The sequence below is a fragment of the Neovison vison genome, chromosome 1 (assembly GCF_020171115.1).
Source record: "Neovison vison isolate M4711 chromosome 1, ASM_NN_V1, whole genome shotgun sequence".
Lineage (NCBI taxonomy): Eukaryota > Metazoa > Chordata > Mammalia > Carnivora > Mustelidae > Neogale > Neogale vison.
The window spans coordinates 149,353,251-149,362,425 of NC_058091.1; the positions used below are offsets into that span (position 1 = coordinate 149,353,251).

Here is a 9,175-nt window from a genome sequence, read left to right on the forward strand (position 1 = left end):
GTGAGCTGTTCTAGCAAATTTATCAAACCCAAGAAGAGTGGGTCATGGAAACCTCTGATTTCTAGCCAGTCAGTGAGAAGTACAGTGCTGGTGTCTGAAGGAGGGACAGTGAGTGGGAGGGGAAACTGTTCTTTGCTGGATCGAGCCCTTAATCTATGGGATCTCATTAGGCCTCCGGAAAATAGTGTCAGAATTCAGCCGAATGACTGGACACTTGGCTGATATACAGAGCATTGCTTACTGGTGTGGGAAAGCTGCCTGGGCACACACAGCGGAATTTGGTGACTAGAACCACCACCCTTCAATACTCCAAGAAATGAAAGCTGATATCAAAGAGATACCCATACTCCCACGTTCACTGTAGCATTGATCACAGTAGCGACACATGGTCACAGTAGCAACACAGTAGCAACACATTCATCAAGAGATGAATGGATAAAGAAGATGTGGTCTATGTATTCAGTGCAGTATTACCACCACTAGAAGGAGGGAGACGCTGCCATTTGTGACAGCATCCAAGGACCTTCAGGGCATTATGCTAAGTGAAGTAAGTCGGAGAAAGACAAACCCTGTGTGGTACCACTTCCTTGGGGAGGGAGGGGTAAAAAGTCAAACTCATAAAAACAGCAGAAAAGTGGTTACCAGAGGTTTAAAGTACGGAAATAGAGAAGTGATTAAAGGGTACAAACCTTCGCCTCTGAGAGGAGTAGGGTCTGAGGACCTCACGCAGAACGCGGGGACTGTAGCTGGTTACAATGGACTGTGTGACAGATCTGCGCAGAGAGCAGAACGTCCATGTCCACACACACGACTAATAACTTCCATGTCCACACACACGATTAATAAAGAAAATGATGGATGGGGGCGCCTAGGGGCTCGGTCAGTTAAGCGTCCAGCTCTTGATTTTGGCTCAGGTCATGATCTCCGGGTCCTGAGAGTGAGCTCCCGCTCAGTGGGGTGTCTGCTGGTGATTCTCTCCCTCTCCACCTGCCCCTCCCCCTGCTTGTGAGCACTGTCCCTCTTTCTAAAATAAATTTTAAAAGAGGTGATGGATGTATTAATTAATTAGATGGGGAAATCCTTTCCATGTGTATGTGTGTGTGTGTGTGTATCAAATAACCCACAGTGTGCCCTATAAATATCTTAAGTTTTATGTTAATTACATCTTTTGTGATCTATGCCTGACCCACACTACCTGCCCAAAAAACATTTCTGCCAGAAGTTCCTGAGATATGTAGAAACTGCCGAGGAATCGGCCTCAGTAGCCCACAGTTCAAAGGAAACAAAAGAATATAAGACACCCTCTCTCAGACCAGGAGATCACCCAATCCTATCAGACTGCTAAACCTCCCCATACCAATTCCAAAGTAAAGACTGTTCAAAGCACTTTTCAGGAGTCACCTTTGCAGGACTGAACTCTCTTTGAACCTCAGACACACTAGATCAACTCAAGAGAGTTGATGCTGCTGACCCCTGCTGGCCCTGGGACTTCGACCTGGACCCTGTCACCTGAAGATGACTTTTGCCCCAGTTCATTCCCCATTGCAAAAGCCCCTTCATGAATTTGTATGCATTCCTTGGTTAAAACTTCCCAGTTTTGTTGTTTTGGAGACACTGCTTTGGGAAATATCCCTGGTTTTCTCCTTTACTTGTTGCAAATAAAACCGTCCCTTTTCTATTTCTTGGCTCGCTTGTGTCTTTTGGCTTGATGCCCCCCTCCCCAAGAGGCAAACCCAATTTTAAGCAACAGTATGGGTTTGATGTGTTTTTTTCCCCCAACACCACCAAGCAATTCTCCAATTACCAGCAGATACCAATGGGCATCCTTCAGATCTAATTCAGGCCTGACCCTATGTACCTAGAGACAGTGTCAGATCCCACAGGCTAAGGGCCCAGTCCCTCAACAAGATGTGCCCCTTTCAGATGCCGGGGTGTTACCTGTGTTGCTCCCTGACTGGATATAAGCTGGAGGTTCACATGCCTGCCTCCTCAGATTCAACTGATTTGCTAAACTAGCTCACAGATCTCCCGGCCAGGTTATGGATACCAGGTTACCTACCTGACTGAGTTATTATAAAGCATGTAATAAAAGACACAGGTGAGCAGTCAGGGAAAAGATCCATGCCCTGAGCTCTTGAAGGATCCTGAGCACAGGCGCTCCGTCCCCAGGGCACGGGGACGCTGTCCTCCCAGCATGAGAATGCTTCCCCGAAGCCAGCGACGGTCATCAAACCCTCTGGCTCCAGAGCGTGTAGAGAGCTTTCTCTTTAGACCCTAACTTCCTGGAGGCCATTGCTGAGGCTGAAAGTTGCAACACTGTATCGGCTGGTTCTGTGATCAGCCCGGGGAAGGCTCTGTAGGGGCCACTTAAGTCGCTCAAACAGAGCTCCCCATGGGTCACAAAGACATCCCTATCATTTAGGGAAGTCAAGTGTTTTGAGAGCTCGGTGCTAGGATCTGGGTCAGAGACTAAATATATTTCTTATTATGCTACAATGAAAAAAATGATGATTAAGAGAGAGAAGGCAAATCACTAGGGAACAGTACTGGGATTTCCAGGCAGCACCGTCTACCCACTTAATACTTATTGTGATTTTAAAATGAATCCCATGAGCAGGGTGAGTGTTTTTCTTTGGAAAATCTGGGCTTCCCAGGCATTGGCATAGTTAGTTTCAACCTTGATTAAGGACCTTGCCCGTAAGCGCAGTGCGAGAAGAGAAGAGAAGTTGACTTATGGATATTTATTAGTGTGAATAATGGCTGGAGACACACACCAGAGCGGACGCGTAGGAAAGTGTGTGCGGTTTTGAGAGGCGATGGAGAGCATCACTGGTGATTGATTAGATTGGGGGGCGGGGCAAGGCACCCATGGAGCAGCAAGGTGGCGATGTGCCCCGGGCTACAGGGCTCTGCCTCCTGGAAGGGACTTCAGATGCGTTTTGAGAAGCATCCGCTCCCGGAGAGCCTTCAGAGCAGTTTAGCACACAGGAGTGTTTAGGAAGAACGCGTACAGCACCAAGAAAGGTCCTCTAGGTGGGAACTTTGAAAAACACCAACATTTACCAAAGTACATTATTAGATTTAGAGACAAAGGACTCCTTGGTGACTCCGATAACCAATTCACTAAAGCTCTGGGACTCAAGGCCATATTCAGAGAGCTGAGAAGAGAGAGTGAGATGGGGAATGGAGGCACAGGGTAGAAATAGGCATTTCGAGAAATAAGGCTGCGATCTGGAAGAGAGGAAGAGAGTGATGACCGTAAGAGAACGCAGCCAGGAAGAAACACATGAGCCACTGTAGACAATAATGAGAAGAAGCCAACAGAGAGGGAGAGGTGGACGTAGGAAGTGTTGGGAGAGCAGGGTCCCTGTGAACGCACGACCACTGGAGGACTAGTCCTGGGGAGGGGGTTAAGTTCTTGCCACAAAAAGTGTCTTCTGGAGCCCAGCAGCACTGACTTGGCCTAGGAGCTGGTTATAAAACAGAGACTCTCGGGCCTCGCCCAGAACCACGCAGCTTTCATTTTAGCAAAATTCCCAGGTGATTTTGTATGGACTTTCCATCACTGCAGCACTGAGACAAGGGACGTTTGTTTCATTTTAGCAGGCAGCAATGCACACACATATCGGCACATTGTTTAAGTAGGCAGGACACACAGAGAAGGAAGAGATGTTGGCCTTCATCTGATCGCATTTTATGTCTAAAGTAGGAAGCAAAGTTAGCTGAACGGACAAATTAGGATGAGGTGTTTCAAAGAAGCGAAGAGTTCTTCACGTAGCTACTGTAATCTTGTTAGGGAAACGGAGGGAGAGTGGTATCAGCAAAGGGTTAACGGAGAACTCGCCCCCCCTCTCTGCTTCTTCTCTTGCCTCAAAGATGAACTTTGGACTGAAGGTGCCCAAAGTCCTATTCAGACGCATAGGGACAAAGTCATAATGACACCGCTGGTCTTGCTCCTCCTCTCGTCTCTGAAGTGACACGAACCTGAATCCCAACACAGGAGGAGACGGAGATGGGCCAGGTCTCCTTGATTTTACTCTGAGTGGGTGACGGGGATGCACAGCCCTGAGCTTCCCAGACCTCAGGCTGGGTGGGGACCCCGGAGACCAGCGTGAAGGCTGGCTCACTGCCCAGAGCAGCTGGCAGGGGGATTCTCCGGCAGGACGCAGCAGTCTTTGATACGAAGTGGCATTTGGAACCATCTACAGCCAGACATCTGAGGGAGCCCGCTCAGTATGAAAGGAGCCTGCGCACACTGTCAAAATGTGGTCGAAGGGAAGGATCAAGGAACCTGAGCTGGATCCATGGTGCGGCGTGTACAGGCTTCTCTAACAATACCACCGACCCTCTGCTTTATAAACAACAGAAATGTACTTCTCATCGTCCTAGAGGCTGGCAAGTCCAAGGTCAGCACACAGGCAGATCTAGTGTCTCATGAGAACAGGCTTCCTGAATCACGTGTGTCCTCACAGTGTGGAAGGAGCATGAGAGCTCTCTGAGGTCTCCTTTATTTATTTTTTTAAAGACTTATTCATATTTTTAAAAGATTTTTATTTATTTATTTGACAGACAAATCACAAGCAGGCAGAGAAGCAGGCAGAAAGAGGAGGAAGCAGGCTCCCCGCCAAGCAGAGAGCTCAATGCGGGGCTCGATCCCATGACCCCAGCCAAAGGCAGAGGCTTTAACCCACTGAGCCACCCAGGCGCCCCATGATTTATTCATTTTTATTTGAGAGAGAGAGAGCATACAAACGGGGTGGGTGGCAGGGGGAGAGGGAGACAAGTAGACTCCCCACTGAGCAGGGAGCCTGGCATGGGCCTGGGTGTCATCACAGACCCAAGATCATGACCTGAGATCATGACCTGAGCCAAAACCAAGAGTCAAACACTCAACTGACTGGACCACCCCGGTGCCCCTGAATTCTCCTTTATAAGGGCACTAATCCTATCATGAAGACCCCACCGTCATGACCTACTGACCTCCCAAAGGCCCACCTCCAAACACTATCACACCGAGGATTAGGTTTCAATCTGTGAACTCTGGGAGGTCACAAACATTCAGTCTACAGCAATGGAAAGAAGAACGTGTAGGAACTGAAGAGTCACAGGGAGAAAAATTCAGTAGAAAAACAGAAGTTGTGGAAGTGCCTGGACGAAACTGCCAAGAGAGACAGAGTAGAAAGGGTGTGGTCCATAGAAAAATGGCCCCCAAGGACATCCATGTCCTAATTCCCAAACCTGCAAATGTTACCCTATACAGTAATTGGGATTTCGAAGATCAACAAACTTGAAAATCTTGAGATGGAGAGATTATTCTGGATTATTCATGTGGGCCCAGTGTAATCCAAAGGGATCCTTGCAAGGGAAAGAGTGAGCAGACGAAGTCAATCAGAGAAAGACAAACGCCAGATGATTTTATTCACATGTGCAATTTAAGAAACAAAACATGAACACAGGGGAACGGAGGGAAAAAGAAAATAGTATGAAAACAGAAGGAGACAATCCATAGGAGACTCTTAACCATAAGAAAAAAAGAGAGTTGCTGGAAGGGAGGTGGGACGGGCGATGGGGCCACTGGGGGACGGGCGATGGGGCCACTGGGGGACGGGCACTAGGGAGGACACCTGCTGTGGTGAGCACTGGGTGTTCTACGAGACGGATGAATCACTGAATTCTAACCCCGAAACTAATACACTGTAAGTTAACTAAATTAAATTTAAATTTAAAAAATTTTTAATTACTGCATATCGCATGGACTCAATATTTCAGCATAATACAGATTCACGCTAATATGGAGAAGACGACCATGGATGTGAGCAGCTAAACCAGCATGGAAGTTAGGGTTTGGGGGAAACAGAGACTGGAGCAGCCAGAGGCTGAGGTCCTCAGTGACCTGTCTACACGGGTGCTGATGCCACCAAACTGGGTGCAAGAAGAGAGACACCAGTCTCCACTCATCTAGGAAGAAGCCTCTTTCTTTCCTTTCTTTTCTTTTATTTCTTTCTTTCTTTTTAAGATTTTATTTATTTATTTATTTGGCGAGAGAAGGAGATCACAAGTAGGCAGAGCAGCAGGCAGAGGGAAAGGGAGAAGTGAGCTCCTTCCTAAGCAGAGAGCCCGATGCTGGACCTCATCCCAGGACTCAGAGATCGTGACCTGAGCCAAAGGCAGTTGCTAAACCAGCTGAGCCACCCAGGCGCCCCTCATATTTTTTTTTTAATGCAGATACAAATTAATGGTTTGGAATGTGGTCTCACGAAGGTGCCAACTCACCTTCTGACTCCCAAGACTGAAGACTGTGCTGATTCAACCTGAAACAGGCATGTCATTGGGAAGAGGCAGTTGAAGTTAAACCAAGAGAGTTTGTCTAGGAGGCCTGTCCAACAAGGAACCGAGACTTACAGAGAGCGGAGCTGAAGCACCCAGGTGAGATGGAACGCACCTCTAAGGCCTCAAAATGGAAGGACGGGGGGCGTGTACATCGTGCAAGGTACCAGACAGGGTAGAGCACTGGAGGGCTCACGTCTGCAGTGGTGAACTGGGATAGTGAGAAAGAAACAGAGGGCTTAGCTGGTCAAACGGTTTCCAAGTAAACTAACAATCCTCTGTAGCCCAAAAGATCGCAATGGAAGTGGAAAAATGGGTGAGAAGGAGTGATTAAGAAATTAAGAGTGAAGGGGCTCCTGGGTGGCTCAGTGGGTTAAGCCTCTGCCTTTGGCTCAGGTCATGATCCCAGGGTCCTGGGATCGAGCCCCACGTCGGGCTCTCTGCGTGGCGGGGAGCCTGCTTCCCTTCCTCTCTCTCTGCCTGCCTCTCTGCCTGCTTGTGATCTCTGTCAAATAAAATTTAAAAAAAAGAAATTAAGACTGAAATGCTCTAAAAATTTAGCTATATTCCAGAAATGGATCCTCTGTTGGACCTTAATCTCTTCCAGGAAAAAAAAAAAAAAGAGCTCTGCCTACTGTCCAGGTCCTTAGGAGCATTCAAGCCTCTGATTCCCTTACTCCTTACTTTGGGGTTCATAAGGAATGGCCTTAGCACAGGTCTTGATGTCCTGACGCTCACTCCTCAGAGGAGGTCCCCAACACAGCTCTTGGGACTCCTGCAATAATGACCGAATACATCTTGTTTTCATCTTCTTTTACCACCATTCCTAATCCATTTCTCACACTGTTTACAGAATAATCTGACTGTAGCAATGTCTTGTCTATAATGCTTCAGTGTCTCCTCACTGCTGACTGGGTCCTCTGGGAAAGCAGCCACAGGGATATTGTCATCGGAAATGTGTGTGTGTGTGTGTGTGTGTTTCTTTATTACATTTAGGGAATCTGACAGTTTCAGAGTCAGACACTTACTGTCAAGGCTACTAGCATTGATCTAAACCTGGCCAAGTAGATATTCTTTTCCACTTAAGTTAACCATACTCAGTGTTTGCTTTTTGCAACCAAGAACACTGATAAAGCCCAAAATCCTTGATAAGCCATACAGTCCTCCATCTCCTACATTTCCCTATAGCATCCTGTGATTCAGGCTTGTGTAACTATCTAAATTTTCCAATGTTCTGTGTCATGTCTTCATGCCATGTCCATGATTACTATGACCAGAATCACACCATGATCCTCATTTCCAGCTGCAAACCTCCCACTTACTCACTGGTATCTTCGTTTGTGAGGATTTTCCTGACCTGCCTCCTCAAGAACTGATCCTACCCTCTGCTCTGTCCCAGCGTATCTCCTACAAACCTCCAAAATGCTAATTATAACAGAGATGCAAATATGGTTTATAAATTGCCTCTCCTCCTTTCAGTTATTAACTCCTGATTTAGCAGTTACACAGTAATATTGAAAAACCACCCAACAAAGGTTTATTAATTATTGGATTTCCTTTAAATAAGGGCAGACAAATACATGGTGCCATTTTACTGTATTTTTAAATGTGAATAGAAACAGTAAATTATTGTTATTACATTATCACTATTTCAAAGTGCTCATTTGGATCAAGGCATGGATGTATGTGCCATTAGAAACCACCTGATGAGAGATGGCCAGAATGCTGCCTCATTAGGATCTCCAGTGTTGTCCCACAGTCACCTGCGGGTTTCTAACCGACTCCACTTTACACTTCCAGGAGCTATTTCTAACCTTTTCAGACCTCCTGCGCTGGACAGGACCAGCTCTCCTGCACAGAATCCTAAGTAAAGCCAAAGAGGCAGTGAGAAATGAAATGGTAACTAGGTTAGTAACTATGGTCTAGGAAGAAATTCCCCTAATGGTTTTAGGATGGACCCCTGAATATTGATATGCAACTCCTACCTCAATACCAAAAACCCTATCCTACCAGCCCCTAAAAAATTACTAAAAGGTATTTTACTTTCACTGATTATTTTCCAGCAGAAAGTGAGAATGGATGGAACCTCATTTAACTGAGCTAAATCATTGTGTGCTACCAGCTGTTCTCCCCCTTCCTGGATGCTTTCATAGGAGGAATTTCTTCTCAATTGTCCCTCTGGCTCTGTACCTCTCACTGCATGATAAAACACCCCAGGGAGATTTCCAGAGAGCAGGGAATATGCGGTGGTTAATGAAATGCTAGAGAGGGAAACATACCGACGGGAAATAGCTCTATTTAACGGGGACGATAACGGTTAAAGGTGAGAAAGGGTTAAAACGTTTCATCTGGAACTTCTAGAGCAGAGGCCGAGCCGTCGGCAAAGGGAATAAAAGAGCCGGCGTGGAGATGCCGGGGATCGAACCCGGGGCCTCATACATGCGAAGCATGCGCTCTACCACTGAGCTACATCCCCGGGCGAGGGGCGCCGGCCGGGCAGCCTTCCTGTCCTGTTAAATGCGCGCGGCGCTTCGGCGCTGTCTGGTCTCCGACCCGAGCGTGGCGGTGCGGGAGGGAGACCCCGCAGCCTCGTCCCACGCGTCCGCGCCGCCCCCGGCCCGCCCCGGCCCCGGCCCCCGGCGCCCGCGGACGCGCAGGGCAGAGCCGCCACGGCCGTCCCGCAGCCCCGGGCCCGACCCGGCGCCCGCAGGGAGCGCGCAGGGGAGTTCCAGGATGCTCGGACGCACGTCCTGCCGCCAGAGGCTCCCGGCAAATGCCCGCCCAGGCCGGCCGCCGAGTCGGCTGAGAGCCACGCGGATCTCGGGGGCGCCCGGCGCGACCCCGCTCG

The 9,175-nt window shown here is 48.2% G+C and overlaps 1 non-coding gene across 1 annotated transcript; it reads right to left on the reverse strand.

The window, feature by feature from the left end:
• Positions 1–8,731: 8,731 nt before the first annotated feature.
• On the reverse strand, positions 8,732–8,803 carry TRNAA-CGC. Its single transcript has one exon. It is a non-coding gene; the product is annotated as a tRNA-Ala (tRNA).
• Positions 8,804–9,175: the final 372 nt, after the last annotated feature.